The sequence below is a fragment of the Polyodon spathula genome, chromosome 9 (assembly GCF_017654505.1).
Source record: "Polyodon spathula isolate WHYD16114869_AA chromosome 9, ASM1765450v1, whole genome shotgun sequence".
NCBI classification, from domain to species: Eukaryota; Metazoa; Chordata; class Actinopteri; order Acipenseriformes; family Polyodontidae; genus Polyodon; species Polyodon spathula.
In genome coordinates this window covers 19,971,056-19,990,790 of record NC_054542.1, presented here as the reverse complement: position 1 = coordinate 19,990,790, position 19,735 = coordinate 19,971,056, and the positions used below count along the sequence as shown (strand labels likewise).

Sequence of the window (19,735 nt, the reverse complement as noted above, 5' to 3'; positions counted from 1 at the left end):
CACACACACACCACTAACCTACGAACAAACAAACACACAAAAAGCACAACTAAGTAACTATCAAACAAACAAAATAAATAAATAAATAAATAGATAGATATATAGATAAATAAATAAATAAAGTTTTGTACATGTTCTTCCCACAATCCTCCCGAGAGAAGAGAGAGACGAGAGAGAGAGAGAGAGAGAGAGAGAGAGAGAGAGAGAGAGAGAGAGAGAGAGAGAGAGAGAGAGAGAGAGAGAGAGAGAGAGGCACTTGTGGAAACCTGGTCTGGAAAAACCTGGTCGAGTCCATAGCTTTAATACAAAATTTTGGTCATGGCAGAAGGATTGTTGGTGAGGTGGTGGAGAAAACCATGCAGAAAAAAAGAAGACGTGGGCCATTTTAAAATAAACATGTTATATAACAAACACATATTTTCATTTTAGAACTACACTAGGTTAGAAAGCTCAGTTTGCTTGCCTTGCTTTTCACAAAGTCTGTTACTGTTTTACTTGATCATTTTACCTCAGCAGGGTCTTTGGGGTGAAACCATCTGTGACGGGGCACACCCCGCCCCTGTGCATGTTATGTTTTGTATTATTTCGAATTTGTATTATTATTTAACTGCAGGCCAAGCGAAGTGCCTTCTGCCATTGTTTGTTATTGTTTTATGTTTTAATGTTTATTTAATCATTTTATTTAATGATTATTTAATTAGCTGACAGTCACACAGATTTATTAAACTTGTGCCGACTATGGCTAAGGGGTTAATAAGATAATTAATAGCTAGTTAATCCATCGTCCATAATATAAAAGACCTGCAGCTTTGGCTGCGTGGAGAATATGTTTTCGGAAACAGAACGTGAGTCATGAGTTACAGAGAAGTGAAACATAGATAACAATTGCTACTCATGCTAGTTTAGATTAGCACAACACTTGCTTGGTTCCGTGTTTTGTTTTGTCTGTTTCTTTTTGCCAATGCACCTTTTGTTTTGCCAAGAATTTTGTTTCTGTTCAAACCTTTTATTTTGTTTATTTATAATAAAATGCGCAAGCAGCGCATTCTTTCCTCAGTGCTGTCTGAGTGTCTATGTGTATCTTCCGGGTCCGTGACGTCACACCACAAAGCTATCCTGACACACCACCTTACTGGCTTCAAAGCATGTCAGTCATTATGGGAACCAGCTGGTTGGTTAATGACAGGAAAAAAGGTACTGGGGTGTGGGTACAGTTTCAATCTCCAGGTGAAATTATCAAAGAATAACAAAGCTAGATAAAAACAAGGATTGAAAGCAGATATTTCTTTAACCCTGTGTTATTCTAACGTATTTAAAACTGCACATCTGACAACTATATTTCAAATGGATTTATGGAATTAATTTGTGAGTTAAAACCACTTTAATTGAACCCTTTTTATTTTATTTTTATTCAACACTAAAGGAGAGGGGAAGGCTAATATAAAAACACGTTTGAAAACCGCTATACTTAAAACATTTTGCATGAAACACAGCGTGTGTTTACACACACAAAAACATTTTTCTTTAACTATTTATTTATTAAACAACTAGATGCTATTCTTAATTATGGGAGGTGAAAGAAACAAAAATTTAATAATGAATGACAATTCATTAAACATTAAATTTAAGCAAGTATCGAATATTGAATTTTAGCATCAGATAATAAATACTAGCATTAAATATTAAATTCATGTATCAAATGCTAAATTTTAACATCAAATAATAAATTCAAGATTGAATATTAAATGCAAGTATTGAATATTAAATACTACCATTGAATGCGAAATGCAACAGTGTTAGAAACTAGCATCGAACATTAAACATGAGCTTTATACATTCAATGGGCCCGATCCTCGATCTTCACGCAATTCCCTCGCTAAATTTGTGCCTCGCAAAAAAATAGTGGTTTGACACAAAATGAGAGATATTCCAAAATGGCACAAAGCAGTGACATTGGAATATAACAGTTTTTTGAGCAATTCACAAATCTGTTTGTTCCTCTCAAAACCGTCTGCACATTCAATACTAATATAGCAACTGCACACAACAGCCAAGCGAGAATAAAGAATGATGGACAGTCACCATTAGTAATGCGACAAGCTGCTATCATTGGTGTTGCCACAGAATGTACCGATATGACAGCAGACGAGACCACACAATATATCGTGCACACATACATACGGACCATTCAAATACACAATTGGCTCCATAGCTAGGCTCCGAGTTTTCAAATTAATGAACTGATAATGCCACTGTTTTAATGAATATGGACAGTATTTTATCACAGGGAAATATTATATAGGTTTCTTTAAAGACCAGCTGATCCAACATAGCTGTATGTTTTTGAAGTAAAATTTTAAAAAAGGCTTTGGATACTGTTTTTTTTTTCTGAATGATTTATTTATTTATTTATTTATTTTTTATGTAAGTCGTGCCGTGACAAAGTCTACTGTGGTAGCACACTCTCTGATTTGTAAATGTAACAAGTTCATTCACCTGCAAAGTAAACATCAATCATGCGTTATGTTATTCATTCTACTCACCCATTTGTACATCATGATTAAGCCCAGTTTGTAAGGTTTTGAGTGTCACCGGAATGGATTTTTTTCATTATGCCATTTTTTTTTTTGTAAGAAAAATAATTAATTCTAAATATGCTCCTAAAATGTTAATTGTAGCCTACTATGATTTCTCAGTAAATTATCAGTCTCTGTACAATTACAATTAAATACTACCATTGAATGTTAAATGCAACAGTTGAATGTTAGAAACTAGCATCAAACATTAAACATGAGCTTTATACATTCAATGGGCCCGATCCTCGATCTTCGCGCAATTCCCTCGCTAAATTTGTGCCTCGCAAAAAAATAGTGCTTTGGCACAAAATGAGAGATATTCCAAAACGGCACAAAGCAGTGACATTGGAATATAGCAGTTTTTTGAGCAATTCACAAATCTGTTTATGCCTGTTCGTTATGCCATTTTTTTTGTAAGAATAATAATTAATTCTAAATATGCTCCTAAAATGTTAATTGTAGCCTACTATGATTTCTCAATAAATGAACAGTCTGTGTACAATTAGCAACATCAACATTCAGCAGACTGGACAGCTGCATAAAAACGAACAGAAATTACAGCTGATAGAACTGTTTGTCCTGTCTCAGCTAGCTTATGATTGGACAGCTGCAGAGAAAATACAGGTCTTTGATTGGTTGATCGTATCACTGGTCTGGCTTTAGGAGAATGTCAGCATGCCTTTCACAGCAAGAGTATTGTACCCAACTCCAGAGTCGACTGTAACTCTGACACTATTTGAGCCTGCGGTGCGCAGTTATTAGAACTAGTGCGTTACAATTATCACACAGATATTGGTATATTCAAACGAATTAGGGCTTTCGTCCAATTCAAATTTGATTGCGCTATCTGCATATTGAATATCCACCTGGAATACATTTGCATCACATGTTTATAATTACCGATGCATTACCATATTGTAATAGGACCATATTAAAGGAACAGAAGGAAGGCAGTGTGCTGGACAGAGGTGAGTGCATGTTTCAACACTCGTCTGTTGGGCATGGGAATACGTTATAAACATCACTATGATATGAACATGTCATATATGTTATTATGGAACCAAAATATTATTGCTTGTATGTTTTTGCTGCAAATTGACTATGGTAATATAGGTTTGCATCACCATCAACTTTAGGTAAACTGGATTCGCTATATCATGCAGCATTGAGGTACATTACAAATACAAGATTTAATACTCATCATGGTATATTATACTGGACTTCTTTGGCTTTACGCAGGTTGAAGCACGGGTATATTCTGGTATGTAAGGCTATTCAATGTAAATTGTATGAATATACTTATTTAAATGAATACCTTATATCTTCCCATAGCAACCATAGCCTCAGATCTAATTCGTTTTTGCATTTTAAAATCCCAAATGTGCGTACTGAGGCTGGTAAAGATTCTTTGATTATTATGCCCCATGGTCCTGGAATGAGTTCCAGTCCAAACTAAAGCTGCAGACCCAGATATCTTTATTGCAATTTAAGAGCAAACTGCATGATTTCATGACTGAGAGTTGTAATTGTTTTAAATAATTGACTACTTTTGTGTATTTTATTTCAAATGTGATATGCCTGTGTCTTAATTGTATTTTATTGTGTATCTGTTATATATATATATATATATATATATATATATATATATATATATATATATATATATATATATATATATATATATATATATATCCTGGTATTGACTGTTGATCTACTAAAAAACTTAAAAATAAAAAAAAATATGAAGATATTGCATAGTCGGCAACCAGTTTTGGGTCATACAAGTACTAATATATTTGTGCACAGTTTTTGCAAAGGCTTTGTTGGGCACACAAGCCATCGTTTTATATATTATAGATTATAAAACGACGACTCGTGTGTGTAGAAAAAAACTGGTTTTCTGAATAAGGTGTCTAGAAGGTTTAGTATTCTGATAGTATCCTAATATTAGTGGGTATTCAGTATCACGCATTCGGAATACTGGTATCCAGAATACAGACTGATTCATTCCCTGATTGATACCCTGTTTACATGGCATGGAATAGCTATTCAAATTTCCCACTATTCCAAATACAACTGGAATCCTGATAGAACAGGACAATCGGAACAGGTGCCCAGATAGCACTATGGGTGCAGTCAATTGCACCTACAACGTGTGGCATGTGCGTGACCTCATAAAAACCCTGCATTATCTCCTCTGTTTGCTCCTGTACTGGGAGCGTTCCTCAGCACGTTGCAGCATAGCAGTTTTGAACCTGTCGAGGTGGCGGGACACGGCTGACTGGGTGATCCCCACTGTATCACCTGCTACCTTCTGGAAGGTCCCGGTAGCCAGGACACACATACAGAGAGACGCTATCAATTTCTTAGCAAGGCATGACTGCGCGGGTTTGTTCTGGCCAGGTCATCATGCAGCATGTGGCATAGATGAGTTGAGACGATACCTGGACACGATTTGCTCATTGCTGAGCTCCCCATCTGTGTGCCGAGGCCGGTACACCCTTTCAGCATATTTTCGCCTATATCGGGGTTGCTGTTGCTGGGTGTGCCTTGCATCATTCACATCCACCCATTGTTGCCTGTTTGTAGTCAGTGCTGGAATGGTAGTGTTAACACAGTCCTTTTACAATCCCTATTCTGTGCGTCACAAACCTGGTTTTGTGCTTGGCGCATACCTTTGAATATACCAGGATCACACATATTGTCGGCTACTCCCCCCATATTGCGCAATGCATTCATTTTATTTCTGCACAGCACAGAATGAATTATGATGCGCAAAAGGACGCTTTGAATATGGCAATTTTGAATATGAATTTTCAAACTGAAATTTAGTAGCTGTCTTGTGCTGTCGAATGGATAAAAGGCACATTGAATAGATAAAGCTCATAACATTTAATATCTGCATTTAGTATTCAATCTTGAATTTATTATTTAATGTTAAAACTTAACATTTGATGTTAAAATTTAGCATTTGATACATGAATTTAATATTTAATGCAAGTATTTATTATTTGATGCTAAAATTCAATATCCAATACTTGCTTAAATTTAACGTTTAATGAATTGTCATTCATTATTTAATTTTTGTTACTTTCACCTACCATACTCCCAACCCCATCCCTGCAAATGGTAGCATTATAGGACATTCTGGGAATATAATAGGCTATCCTTGTTCTCGTGTGCTGTCTTTTAGAAGTACAGAAGTATCCATATGTACATGAAAAATGAAGGACAATAAAAGGCTACATACTGTAAGAATAAAAAGATGTATGTTGTGTGGTAGCCTGAGTTCCAAACCCAGGATTCTGCCTATAAGACTCATTCTTAGCTTATTTGGAACATGGTCAACTAGGCTAAATTCAATTATCTGTATGACAAGAAAATGCTTAGGAATTGTGCTCCATAGCTCTGTCTCCAAAAAGAAAATACAGATGTATTAAGTGTTTAATTAAGTGTTATATTCATATAAATCATCTTAAAGCATTAACATATACGAGAGAATAGCGTAGCTTAATTCTCCAGCACTTTACTGTATCTATCACATTGCACCTACTGTATCTGTGCTTGTACCTGGGGCAGCATTTTGTCACTGGATTCCCGGGCACATGCATATGTTTGCAGGACAGAAATACTCTGCCTGTGACTTGCTGCCAGCTGTGATTTGTTTACAGGGAATCGTAGCCTAGGACTGGTCAGCTGCAGTTCCTTAAATAGCAGGTGGGTGTGTCCCAGCCAAGAGTCACAATAAAAAGGAGCCCCAGACACACCTCTGGGCTGAGAACTGGGACCAAACAGGTCAACACTATCATGGAGAAAAAGTGTCCCTACAACTAAAACTACACTGAAGGGGATTAACTAAAGAAGAAAAATACAAATATCTATTTTTAACACAACCAATCTCTTAATGTAAAACCGGGATCAGGGTTTTTTGCATTGTGAGGGAATAAGGTTTAGTTTGAGGAATGTGAAACCTCACTTAAAAGGGACCTTCTGTTTCAGAAGCAGTAGTGCACTACTGGGTTCACTGCTAACATTTATTTTTTGCTGTTTTTGCCCAGTGCTTTCTTTTTGTTTTTGTATTTCATTTTTTGCACTCCTGTTGTATACTCACCCTTGATATACCATTAGTATATAGTAATGTGGTTGCATTTTTGTTTATTGTAAATAAATCCTTCAGCGTGTCTTCTTTGTCAAGTGGCTAACTCACATCTTGACCCTATCACAGTGCTTTACAATGATTGTTAAGCTTTTCCACACTTTCACAATGATGTACTATACCACGCTGTGCTTTCACAGTGGCAAAATATTATAGCTCTCAGGTGTCCAGGAGATAGGGTCTTGCACCATATGTTTTAAAAATGGTCTATACATCAGTAGATTAATACCTTACATACACAGGTTGAAGGTATATAGGCATTTCCTGATGAATGTTATTGTCATTATAAAAAAAATATAATGCAGAATCTTCTACAGCAGCCAGCAGTCGCAGTTGTATTCAGAGAGGTATGTTGAGGCAAACAGATAATTGAGTGCTAATTGGAGAATGGCCATCTGTATAAAAAGGGGAGAAAGCCTCTGTTTAGTGGAGGGAGTTAGGGTAAGTGTATGTACTGTGGTTTTGGGAGATGTGCAGTAAAGGTGAATTCCCAGCCTACATTCTGTATTGAATTGTTTTGTGTAACTCTTGTTTAAATCTGTTATCCTCGATTTCATTTGGCAGGCCAATTTTTTTAATTTAATTTTAGGTTTCAAATAAATATTGAACCATGAAATGTGAACTACTGAAGTAACAAAGACTTCATACACTTCCCAGTAAAGAATTATTGCATGCTTTAGTACGTAGAAAGAAAACAGTATCAAATTAATGTATATGTCAACTGATTCAGCAAAAGACAAATGTGTTGATCTTATTGTATCTATGTTTAGCAATTGAGCAGAAAATGTCATGAATTAATGTTTTTTTCCAACTGGCTGTGCAAAATTGCATTACAACTTCACTATAAGTGATAGTCTTGGCTTCAGGCCACCTCAAACACCAATTACTTCCAGCCCAGCTTGAACCATCTATGGACTAATCAGTATAGGACATATTATCAGTGCCACAACAAGTTCCTTTGGCTCCAATTTAATTGTATGAATTGAACATCTGATTGTGTATATGCCCAGGTGTGGCTGAGCGCATAAGTAAAGAATACAGTGCTCTAAAAACTTATTTTTCTTTAGTTACAGTCTTGTTTGTATCATAATTTGATTTTTTATATCACTGAACATTGTCAAAAGAACTTTGTAGTACTTGGGAACAGTATTGATCATAAGATGACTTGATTGTATTCAATGGCCTGAAAACGTAAGACCAATGGATCAAATGGATAGAAATAGATCAATAGATTCACAAAAAATATTAAACTAAGTCTGCCATTATAACACTTTAGAGCCTGGTCTGGTAAGATCTCAGAAGCTAAGCTAGGCTAGGCATGCTCAGTTCTTTGTGGGAGACTTCAAGGAAATTCTTGCTGCTGTTAATCCTGTGCTGGAGAGGTCCTCTGTGAGTGTTGGACTGGTTTTCTGGACAACAGAGATTGATTATGCATGAATGACAATTGGAAGGCTGATAATGGTTTGGTGAGTACTTTCACAATGGAAAGAATATTGTGAAATTTGTGAAGATTAATCAATTGAATAAATAATAAAATGAGTTCATTAAATACATTCATGAATCAATCTTGTCAGATCTCAGATATTAAGCAGGGTTGTTACCTTTTTGGATGGTTTGTTGATGTTCCATATTTCTGCATTCTGAACTTTTAAAATGTTAGTTTATTTAAGAAAGAAAATATTGTGACCCAACAATTTTCTCTTCACTGGATTTCATTACTCTTTGAATTATCAATAAACGAGACTCAAAGAAACCAACTTTAAAATTTGAGCAAACAGTAATAACCAAATAGTGTATATATAATTTACACAGTGTCACAAGAGGCTATATCACAGTAATGTGCCATTATAAATCCTGCACTGGAGCTGCTTCTGCACATAAGTAAATAATATTTAAATAAAACATTCCACTCATCTGTTAAGAATAACATTTTCAAAGGAACCAGTATTTTACTTAAAAGTAGGTCCCTCTTCTCAAGGAGGTTTTATTTCCTTTGATGTTCTCATATAAAATCACATGAATGTGTTGGCACTTTGACACATCTGTAAGATTTTCTTTTAAATCAAAAGCTGTTATATATAAGCAAATTACATTTCTGAAAAAAATATTTTAATGTTACACAAGGGAGTTTGTCTTTAAAATGATCACTGTAGTGTTTATGCTTTTATTGATTGAAACTTGTGCAGTATTTTGGCATTTACCATGATGTTCCCATGGTTATGCAACGTATTTACCATAGTTTACCCTAGTTTGCTGTGTTTATTAATATGTTTTACCATACCTCGTTGTTCTTTACAATGCTTGCCTATGCTTTACTGTGTTTCATTATGCTTTATTACACTTTGCTATGCTTTTACTATGATAAACTTTTAAAAGGCTGCTCACAAGGCTGCACTGTCCCTGTGGCAAAGTGGTTTGCAGTGCACAGCTGTAGCAGTGATGCCGTGCTCAAGACAGTGACAAACCACAAAGTACTGGTGAAATGATGATTTATTTATAATCCAAAGTTTGATGACCACAGTAAAGAAATGTATTGTAGAGTTCAAATAACAATGGGTTGCAGTCCCGAAATAACAGACACAGTTAAACACACACACAAAACACATAGGCCAGAGTGGGTGCTGTAGTGCTCATGGTGAAATACAATTTTAATCCATGTACAATGGGGCAGTGTTGTCCGGGTTTGTGCTGGCCTTTAGAGACAGCTGCAGATCGTGTTGGCCATCTTATAATAACAAACAGTACAATTAGATAACCAAAACAAACAAACACACATGGTTATATTTCACTTTAGTGTTCTCTTAACCATAAACAAAGGAACAGATTATCTGTACCTTGCTCTTCAACCAAAATCTAATATTAGATAAAAGGGACCCTGAATGAAGAAATAACACAACATTTTGATACTTATTTCATTTATTTATTTTAGAAAGTTATGCAACAGCTTATGCCCCCGTGTGAAAAAGTAGTTCGCCTTCGAATCAATAACTGGTTATGCCACCTTTAGCAGCAGTAACTGCAACCAAACGCTTTGTGTAGTTATTGATCAGTCTCTCACAGTGCTGTGGAGGAATTTTGGCCCACTCCTTCATGCAGAACTGCTTCAACTCTGTGATAGTTGTGGGGTTTTGAGCAAAAACTGCTTGTTTCAGGTCCTGCCACAACATTTCAATGGGGTTTAGGTATTGATTTTGACTAAGCCATTCCAAAACTTTAAATTTCGTGTTCTTCAACCATTCTGATGTAAACTTGCTTGTGTGTTTTGGATAATTGTCTTGCTGCATGCGCTTCAGCTGAGGGACGGATGACCTGACATTGTCCTGTACAGTTCTCTGACACAGAGCAGAATTTATGGTTCCTTCAATGATGGCAAGTCATCCAGGTCCTGATGCAGCAAAGCATCCCCAAAACATGAAACTACCACCACCATACTGGACCGTTGGTATGAGTTTCTTACTGTGGAATGCAGTGTTTGGTTTTTGCCAGACATAACGGGGCCAATATTGGCCAAAAAGTTTCACTTTTGACTCATTTGTCCATAGAACATTGTTCCAGAACTCTTTAGGATCACCCAGGTGCTTTTTGGCAAACTTGAGACGAGCATTCATGTTCTTCTTAGTGAGAAGTGGTTTCCACCTTGCTACTCTGCCATGAATCCCATTTTTTCCCAGTGTCTTTCTGGTGGTTGAATCATGAACACTGACGTTAGCCAAGACGAGAGAGGCATGCAGATCCCTGGATGTTGTTCTAGGGTTCTTTGTGACTTCCTGGACAATTTTACACCTTGCTCTTGGAGAGATTTTGGCAGGATGGACACTCCTGGGAAGATTCACTACTGTTCCAAACTTTCTCCATTTGGACAATATGGGTCTGACTGTGGTTTAGTGGAGGCCCAGTGCTTTAGAAATGGTTTTATAACCCTTTCCTGACTGACAGGCATCAACAACCTTTTTCTGGAGGTCTTCAGGAAGTTCTTTTGATCGTGGCATGATGTGCCTATAGAACCTGTGTGCTGACAACTTCACTCTGATGGTAACGGCCAAAGTTAGTCAGATTTATATTGGGCAGGGCTGGCCCAAATCAGGCCTGATTGTTAACCAAAGTATTCAAACAACTGACCCTAACTATCCCTTTAAATGGGCTGAGTTAACTAGGGGGTGTGACGGAGAGCGAATGAATCCGAATCAAAAATCTCCCTCTCGACCAGTGAGGGCACTGTACAACAGGAGCTGCGGGCTTCCTACTGAATGTTCCTGAACTGTTCATCCTGGGGACAGTCGGGAGCCGGCCATTCAGGAAGAGGACAGCGTTACGGTACCTGGAGTCATCGCCCTAGTACGGTGAGCGAAGTTTCAGTCATGAATTGGAGGAGACGTGATTGAACTAGCTATCGGAGGGGGCGGGGCTTAGGGTACTTTAGGGGGACGTGACACCGTAATCGGCTCCTTTGTTGTGGTTAATGGGAGGAGACAAGGACGGAATCTTGAATGAAGTGTGGGTTCATTGAGGAGTATTGTGTTTGTTTTGCCAGACGGCTGATACGAAGCTGCAGCAAGAAGCCCGGACCTGAACGCGCACGAAAACCAGCACTCAGAGCACCGCACCTGCACCAGAGCATCCAGTTTGGAGACGTGTTTTTTGTGTTTATTATTTCGGGACTGCAACCTTTGTTTTGTAGCTGGTAATACCCATTGCTGGGTAGAACCAGCTTTATTATTTTGGGTCCAGTTTTCACTGGCAATACCCATTGCTGGGTAGAGCCAGCTTTATTATTTGAAACCCAGTTTAAAAAGGGCATTAAAAGAAACCTGACCGGTAGACTTTGTGTTTGTCCTTTGTTGGAGCACCTCAACTCACCTATACACCGGAGCACTACAAACCACTTTGCCACAGGGGGGCAATAACTTTTTCACACCTGAAGATTGCATGTTTGATTACCTTTCACACCAAACAAATGAAAGAAGGACCAAACTTTGGTGTCATTTTTTTTTCTCTCAGACTCCCTCTACATACTTCTACAACCCACAAAATGATCTGACCAAATTCAATGTGAAAAATGTGCAAAAATGCAGAAAATCAGACAGGGGCAAATACTTTTTCATGGCACTGTATGTGTGTATATAAAACGGTCTAAGGTGATGTCGGCATGGTCGAGGGAAAGACATCATCAGCAAAGGGCAACAATGAATCATCCTTCACCATGTTCTCGACAAATGGATGAGTGCACATCTGGTGCTAGCCTAAAGAACTCTACAGCCCTGAGTGCTTGGTTCCAATAGTGAACGTTCCAGCTGGTTCCGTAATGTTGTGGGGCACATTTTCCTGGCATGGTTTGTGTGCACTCATTCCCTTAGAAGGCTGTGTCAATGCTAATCGCCACTTAATGGTATTGAGTGATCCTCTTCACCCCATGTTGCAGCATTTCTTTCCTGCGGGGGGGGTCTACCAGGATGACAATGCCCCCATCCACTGAGCACGTGTGGTCGTCCAATGGTTTGATGAGCATGACACTGATGTTATCCATATGTCATGGCCTTCTCAGTCACCAGATCTGAACCCAATTGAGCATTTATGGGATATTCTGGAACGATGCCAGAGACAGCATTTTCCATCTCCATGAACCAGACGTGAGTTGATTGATTTTTCTGTGGAAGAATGGTGCCACATCCCTCATGTACAATTCCAGAGGCTGGTAGACTATGCCACGGTGAATATTGGCTGTACTGGCCGCATGTGACTTTACATTGGTGTTTCCTTTTTTTGTCCACTACCTGTATATATTTGTAGTGTACATGGGGGAATGCAGCAGCAGGGCTGGTAGGTGACGTAATCACTCACAGGGACATGGGCCCGATATACACTCCTTGCAAAAGAGCCGGCATAATAATAGACACAGTTAAACACACACAAAACACAGACACGGGCCAGATTGGGTCCTGTAATGCTCGTGGTGAAATACAATTTGAATCCTTGTACAATGTTGCAGTGTTGTCTGTCAGTGTTGAAATTTACAATTTCTAGAAATTTCTTGAAAACAAACAATTTTAGGAAAAATCTTTTGTAACAAAAGTTTTGCTTTTGTGGATGAGGAAAAAAAGTTACCAAATTCCAAAAATACTAATTAAAAAATGTTCATACCCTGACAAGGAAAATGAAATTAATAGCTAGTTGAGGCACCTTTAGCAATAATAACCTCTTTTAAATTACTGGGGTATTTGTCAATGAGCTTTTGGCATGATTCTTTTGTGATTTTTGACCATTCTCCAACGTAAAATTGTTCCAGTTCATTCAAATTCTGAAGACTTCTCTTGTGCATAACCTTCTTCAACTCATACCAAAGATTCTCAATCGGATTTAGATTGGGACTTTGACTAGGCCATTCCAGAACCTTGATTTTATTCTTCTTTAACCATTCTGAAGTAGATTTTGAAGAAAATTGAAACCATTGTTTCTATTATAAAGAAGTATAAGACTCATGGTACTGTCACAATGCTCCGTCAGTCTGGCAGAAAGAAGGTTATTTCACCAAGAAGTAGAAGAATTGTGAGGAAGGTTAATAACAATCCGAGACTGACTGCCAAAGATATTCAAAGTGAGTTGGCTGCAAGTGGGATGGGAGTTTCCATTTCAACCACAGGTCAAGAATTGCATGGTGAAGGTTTCAATGGTCACGGGCCAAAGAAAAAGCCACTGTTAGGAAAACGTCACAAGGACAATTGCTTAAAGTTTGCAAGGGTCAAAGGTTTTGTGGAGTGATGAAACAAACATTGAGCTATTTGGTCACCCTGATAGCCATTATGTTTGGAGAAAGTCTGGTGAGGCATACAAAGAAAAGAACACCATACCTACTGTCAAGCATGGAGGTGGCAGTATCCTTCTATGGGGTTGTTTTTCCTCTTATGGCACAGGAAATTTAGTTCCAATAGATGGTAAAATGGATTCCATTGTATACCAAAAGATACTGGCCAGTCATCTCAAACCATATGCTACAAAACTTGGTTTAGCCCTTAGTGGTCCATTTATTCAGCGCTTGTCAGGTGCGTCAGGTCCAATTTATTTTCACATACACGTTTATTTTATTTTTTTTCACAGTAAAGCAGGTTTAAAAGGCCCTGCATAACAAAAGGACATCAGTATTGCATCTCTAGCCAAGCCCCGCCCCTTGTTCGTTGTATTTTTCACATACCTCTTTATAGACGTGCATTTGATAAATCCTTTCCTGATCACTCGTTTTATCACCAAACTCCTCAATAATGCAATCCAAGTCATTATTTTATTACTATAACATCTCCAAAAGCTCTGCAAATGTCCGTTATATTCTTTGAGCGCTGGATCCAGACACAACTATCTCCTTTGTTTGTGTCCGTGTTATCTCTTTGGTGCAGGGGCTATCTGTATTGCTCAGATTCGCCCATTTTTTTCGGCGTCATTCGACTCCTACCGGTCTCACTCGGCCATTGAAAGGTTTTCTTTGCTTTTTCCGAAGAAAAAACAACCAGAGACCTGTGCTTTACGTCTTTTTGATGATGTCAGACAGGGTCCGACATCGGACTGGAAAGGGAAAATTGTAATGTCGGATCGGGTCCGATATAGGACCACTAAGGGTTATATCGCAACTGGATGTTCAAACACAGCAACAATCCAAATCATACATCAAAATCTACTTTAGAATGGTTAAAGAAGAACAAAATCAAGGTTGTTGAATGGCCTAGTCAAAGTCTTGATCTAAATCCGATTGAGAATCTGGTATAAGTTGAAGACTGCTGTGCACAAGAGAAGTCCTCAGAATTTGAATGAACTGGAACAATTTTACATCGAAGATTGGTCAAAAGTCATTAAAGAATCATGCCAAAAGCTCATTGACAAATATCCTAATCATTTAAAAGAGGTTGTTATTGCTAAAATGCCTCAACTAGCTATTGATTTAATTTTCCTTGTCAGAGTATGAATACATCTGAATTAGCGTTTTTGGAGTTTTGCTAAAATATTGCTGAAATAAATCATTGTAGACATTTATTTCTTTTAACTTTTTTCCTCATCCACAAAAGCAACACTTTTGCTACAAACGATTTTTCCAAAAATTCTTTAAATAGAAATTATACATTTTCATTGGGGAATGTAAACTTTTGACTACAACTGTATATATTATATAAATTACAACTGATTTACTTTTTTCATATTTATGTTTATTTTATTTGCTGGTTAGACAGTATTACTGCTAGTGTACTTTCTAATGCTGTTTGACATTGACAAGTAATAATACTGGCAAACAAATACATACTTATGTACTAGAATGACTCTTTAGAACATTTATTTGATTTTGATACCCTGTGCATTTTTTTTTTTTTTTAGAATTGAATCATTGTTATTCATTTAACTAAATATTGTCTGGCACAAGAACTTTTTTTACCATTTTTACCTATCATTTTCTTATAATCTTTCTGTACATCTGTATGTTCACTTTGAATCAGGTGAAACCTATTTATCTTGTCACAACTCCTTGTGTAGCAGGTATTGGCATTCCACCTAAAGTCATATCGCAGGTTGGGTACTCGATTTCACAGTGCTTTTGATAAAGCAGGGTTGGCCTGGGTGACACTCGCCCCGGAATGCCCCGGAAGCAGCTTGTTACAGCCACTTCCATTCAAGCTTATCTGTATAGACCATCAGCCCAAATGTTGATTAGAGCAAATGTTTCTTCATCCCTGCTGCAAGATGGTGTCTGCTGTGTCTCAATCAACAAAAATATGGCTAAACAGAATAAACAGAAATGTTCCTTGCACAACTGAAACCTTCATGCAGGCGTGTCTGTTTGTTATTTCGTCGGCTCACGAAAGTCTGGATTGTTATCTGGTTTACCAAAAGGTCTTCCTTTGAGGTGTTAAGGCTTAGTCTGATTCATGAATGAGTTACCTTGATCAAAAACATTTGCAGTTTTCATCTAATCTTTACACTGATATTGTTTAGATCCTGATTAAATTACCTTAAGACAATTTTAGAGTGTCTTTGAATTTGTAGTCTTGAAGTAATTTACTTATCTGTCCATATTGTTACAATAAGGCAATATGACCTACAGTTACATATATGAATTATCCAAAATGGATCCACCTATGATGGATCTAGATTCTAATTGTTTTATTTAGAACCTTTGACTTAATGTGGAACCTGTTGTTGAGATTGTGGTTATTTGTGTATCTATTTCAAATAAAAAAGATATACATAGATACCCAGCTTGTAAAAAAAAAAAAAATCCATCAAAATACAGCAATGATACTAGTTAGACAACAATCTCTTGACTTTAGAATGCATTTAATAACTATAATATATTTAGTAATTATCTACATTGATGGATATGTGAAACACATAACAGCAGTAATGGACCTACAGTTTATGGTAGTCACAGTAATTGCTTGTGTGATTAGTGCATACCACCTAGACATGAGTACAAACACCACCCTTAACGGGAACACAAGTTTACAACGAACTTCCTTGAAATGCAGCAAACTCACTTTCTTCTCTATGTCCATAGTGTTGAAAACAATTTCGAGTAGTAAATGGAGCGGCTGACCTAGTTTCCGAAATACCCCTCTTGTTTTGTATCTCGCATCTACAGTTTCAGAGGCTGTCATTGCAGGGCGAACCAACACAGAAGGGAGATGAGTGTGGGCACGTGAGGCGGTGGCAGCTTCTCCGAAGAATATTTAGCATGGTGTTATATTTTAGTACCCAATTTAATATAATGTGCTACAGTAAGTGATAGTGGACGACGTTGCTGCGGTTATACTAAATCCGCAACTCATCTCCCTTAGTTGGCGCCGCCTGTGTTTCATTTCTTGGAAAGCTGCCCGTCTCCTCCCACAGAATAAAAGAGATCTCGCATGTGTGGGGAATAAATGTAGGTCAGTGGAACAGTTCATGAGCATTCGCTGGAGTACTGCAGTTTTTTCTGTTTTGTTAAATAACTCTTTACTTGCTTTTTCACAAATGAAACCAAGCGTTATGGCGTTCCCTGACCCATTTTGAATGCAAAGCTGTTGCTGAGGTTTCACGTTTTATGCAAGATTTGCTTTTTTTTTTCTCCCACATTACACGGCTTATCAGTTTATTAACTTAAAACATTAGCAACGGATAGTAGGGAACGTATTATTATAATACAACAAAGCAAGTAGTAGAAGGCTGTCTGACAAACCGCATCAGCTTTTTTTCTGCGAAAACTTGATCCCCCACCCCACCCCACAAAAAAAAAAAAATAAATAAAAATGCTTTTTCTGTTATAAGTGGCCATGTACGTTTCTGGTTTTGAGATGTGCTGTTTTCTAGTACGACGAGATACAGTAGAAAGGAGATTGCTGGGTTACGTGTCAATAAGAATTTGCTCTCCGTTCCTGACACAGCATCAGAATCAACTGCAGCGCATCAGCTAAAACCTGTACAAAACTCAGATCGCTTCGGCAGACAGCAACACAGACTGGAGATCCCCTTCTGTACGTGTCGACCGCAACAGGTAACACATTACTGTTCTATCTTAATATACGGAATCTATTGCTTGTGTAGGTATGTAAAGGTCCAAACATATTTTAATAACTAAAACCTAAACAACACTCTCACATTAAATCATATTGGTGAGTTGTGTTGTGGTGACTTGTTGGTTCTACGTTTATTTCCTGTACTGATTGTAACCAAAGCTTTACATTTATTGATCTAAGAATGCAGCATAACCATGACGTGGTAGGCATTCATCCACTCTGTATTGATAAAATCGTCAACTTGCTTTCAAATGCCTTAAAAAAAATTAAAAAAAATAAATAATGCAAATTTCATTAAATAGTTGGAGTTGTTGGTGAAAAGCGCTGTGTGTTTTAGAGATTATTTTTGTCTGTGTATTTATTTTGTATGCACTCTATGGTCAATACTATTACTAATGTACATTATAACCACAGCTGTCAGTTCCAGTGGTGTAGTGGTGAAGTCAATCATTTAATTTGGTATTTGATTTTAATAAATAGTGACACTTCCTGAATCCCAGCTGCTTTGAAGAGTGTGTTGCCTATAGATTAACTACTGTCATTCAGTGTCACACAGCTCACTAGTGGATATATATCTCAATCACACAGCACAGGTCAGAGTGATGTATTTGTTACGATAAAAGTCCAAATCTGTTCAATCTTAAATGTCAACATTTGCCAAATAAGGTGGTAAATGACTGAAATTATTAAGAACTGATTTTCAGACATTTACCTGTCAATCGTATGATTTACCAAAGCTTATTGGTTAAATGCGGGTATATCATCAAATAATTTATTTATTCCTGGGTATAATTTGTAAATTAATACAGTAATCATTAATAATTCTTTCTGCATACATATTTCCATTAACAAAAAACATTGATATTAAACAATATATGTATTTCTGCATGCAAATATTTTATTAACAAAAAACATTAATGTCGAACAATATATTTATTTCTGTATGTACATTTTCCATTAACAGCATAATCATTAATGAGCTTACAGTAATGCACAATTGAGCAATTTGACATGGTACTGAACAATATTGTGATCTACTTGTATAGAACAACCAACATTCTGGGAAATCATGTGCATATAAAGCAATGGGGCTGAGAGATATTGTACTCCAAATAAGTGGTAGTTTGATGAAAAATAACAGTCTGTTAAATAAAAATTAAATCATTTACGACTTTTGTTTTTTCAACAGAAAACGTTAGGTTACTTATCGTAACCCTGGTTCCCTGAAAGAGAAGACGACCACCAACGGGAACCAGGGTTACGGTAAGTAACCTAATGTTCTCTTTCAATTCGAAGATGACCACCAACGACATTATGTATGGGATAATGTATACCAGAGCCGTCGCGAGGGAGAAGGAACGGCAGCATATGAGGGACACATCAGAACCGCATAACCCAAGGGTTAGCGGTGTGAGCTTACACCCTGAAAGACCCTCGTGCCTAATGAAGGCAGGGCAGGATCTACCACATTAAGGTGGTAGAACCTGGAAAAAGTATGTAGCATAGCTCAGCTAGCCGCAGTACAAATATCGGCCAGTGAGGCCCCTCTGAAGAGAGCCCAAGATGTAGCCATCCCTCTAGTGGGGTGTTCAGCTACCTTCCCAGGTGGGGTCAAGCCAGCACCATCATACGCAGTCGAGACTGTGTCCACAATCCAATGTGACAGATGCTGCTTTGACAGGGGCTGTCCTAGGGTCCGTATACCGTGACAGACAAAGAGCTGGTCAGTATGACGCAGAGCTCTTGTCTTATCCACGTAACTCCTCAATGCCTGCACCGGGCAGAGGAAATTACAAACGGAGGTGGATGGAAAGACTCCAGATCCACAGACTGATTAATCACCTTGGGGAGGAAAGCAAGGTTTGTAGGAACACTCATTGACCAGCTTTGTGGAAGTCATAGCCAAGAGGAAGTCTGTCTTCATAGACAGATGCTTCAACTCTGTGGAGGGAATAGGCTCAAACGGGCCCTTCATGAGAGCCTCCAGTACAACATCAAGGCTCCATTTGGGGAGAACGGCCCACTTGAGAGGGCATAAACACCGATCACCCTTTATAAAACTGGTTTCTAGTATATAAGCGCCCGGGACACTGAGTCAATGGGGACATGGTATGCAGATATGGCTGCTAGGTATATCTTCAATGTACCTTATATCTTCTTACTGATCTTGCAGAAACAGCAAATAGATGCTATGGGGCAATAATTGGGGTCTGACCTCTGGTCATGCACCAGTTTTGAAAATACATCCACATATGGTGTGTAATACCCCTGTGGAGGAGGCGCTAGCATTGTGCAGTGTACTGACAACTGTGTCTGAGAGCCCTAAGGCGGACAGATGGTCCCGTTCAGGGGCCAGACCCACAGTTGGATTTTGCCCGGTCCTGGGTGACAGAGGGTGCCTTGCGTCTGACTGAGGAGATCCTTGTGCAGCAGGAGGAGAGCATGGCTGGAAGAGTCACTCAACAGTAGGGATGGGG

The 19,735-nt window shown here is 38.0% G+C and overlaps 1 protein-coding gene across 5 annotated transcripts in view; it reads left to right on the top strand.

Annotated features, from left to right (window-relative positions):
- LOC121320480 (60S ribosomal protein L31) overlaps window positions 1–19,735 on the top strand; it is a 174,510-nt gene that overhangs the window by 53,734 nt on the left and 101,041 nt on the right. Inside the window, exon 1 of one of the 5 annotated variants that reach the window (XM_041258839.1) lies at window positions 17,149–17,236. The exons of the other annotated variants lie outside the window; for them this stretch is intronic. The gene's annotated coding sequence lies outside the window, so the exon portion shown is untranslated. Of the gene's footprint in view, window positions 1–17,148; window positions 17,237–19,735 lie in introns of those variants that run through there. 5 annotated transcript variants of the gene reach the window in all.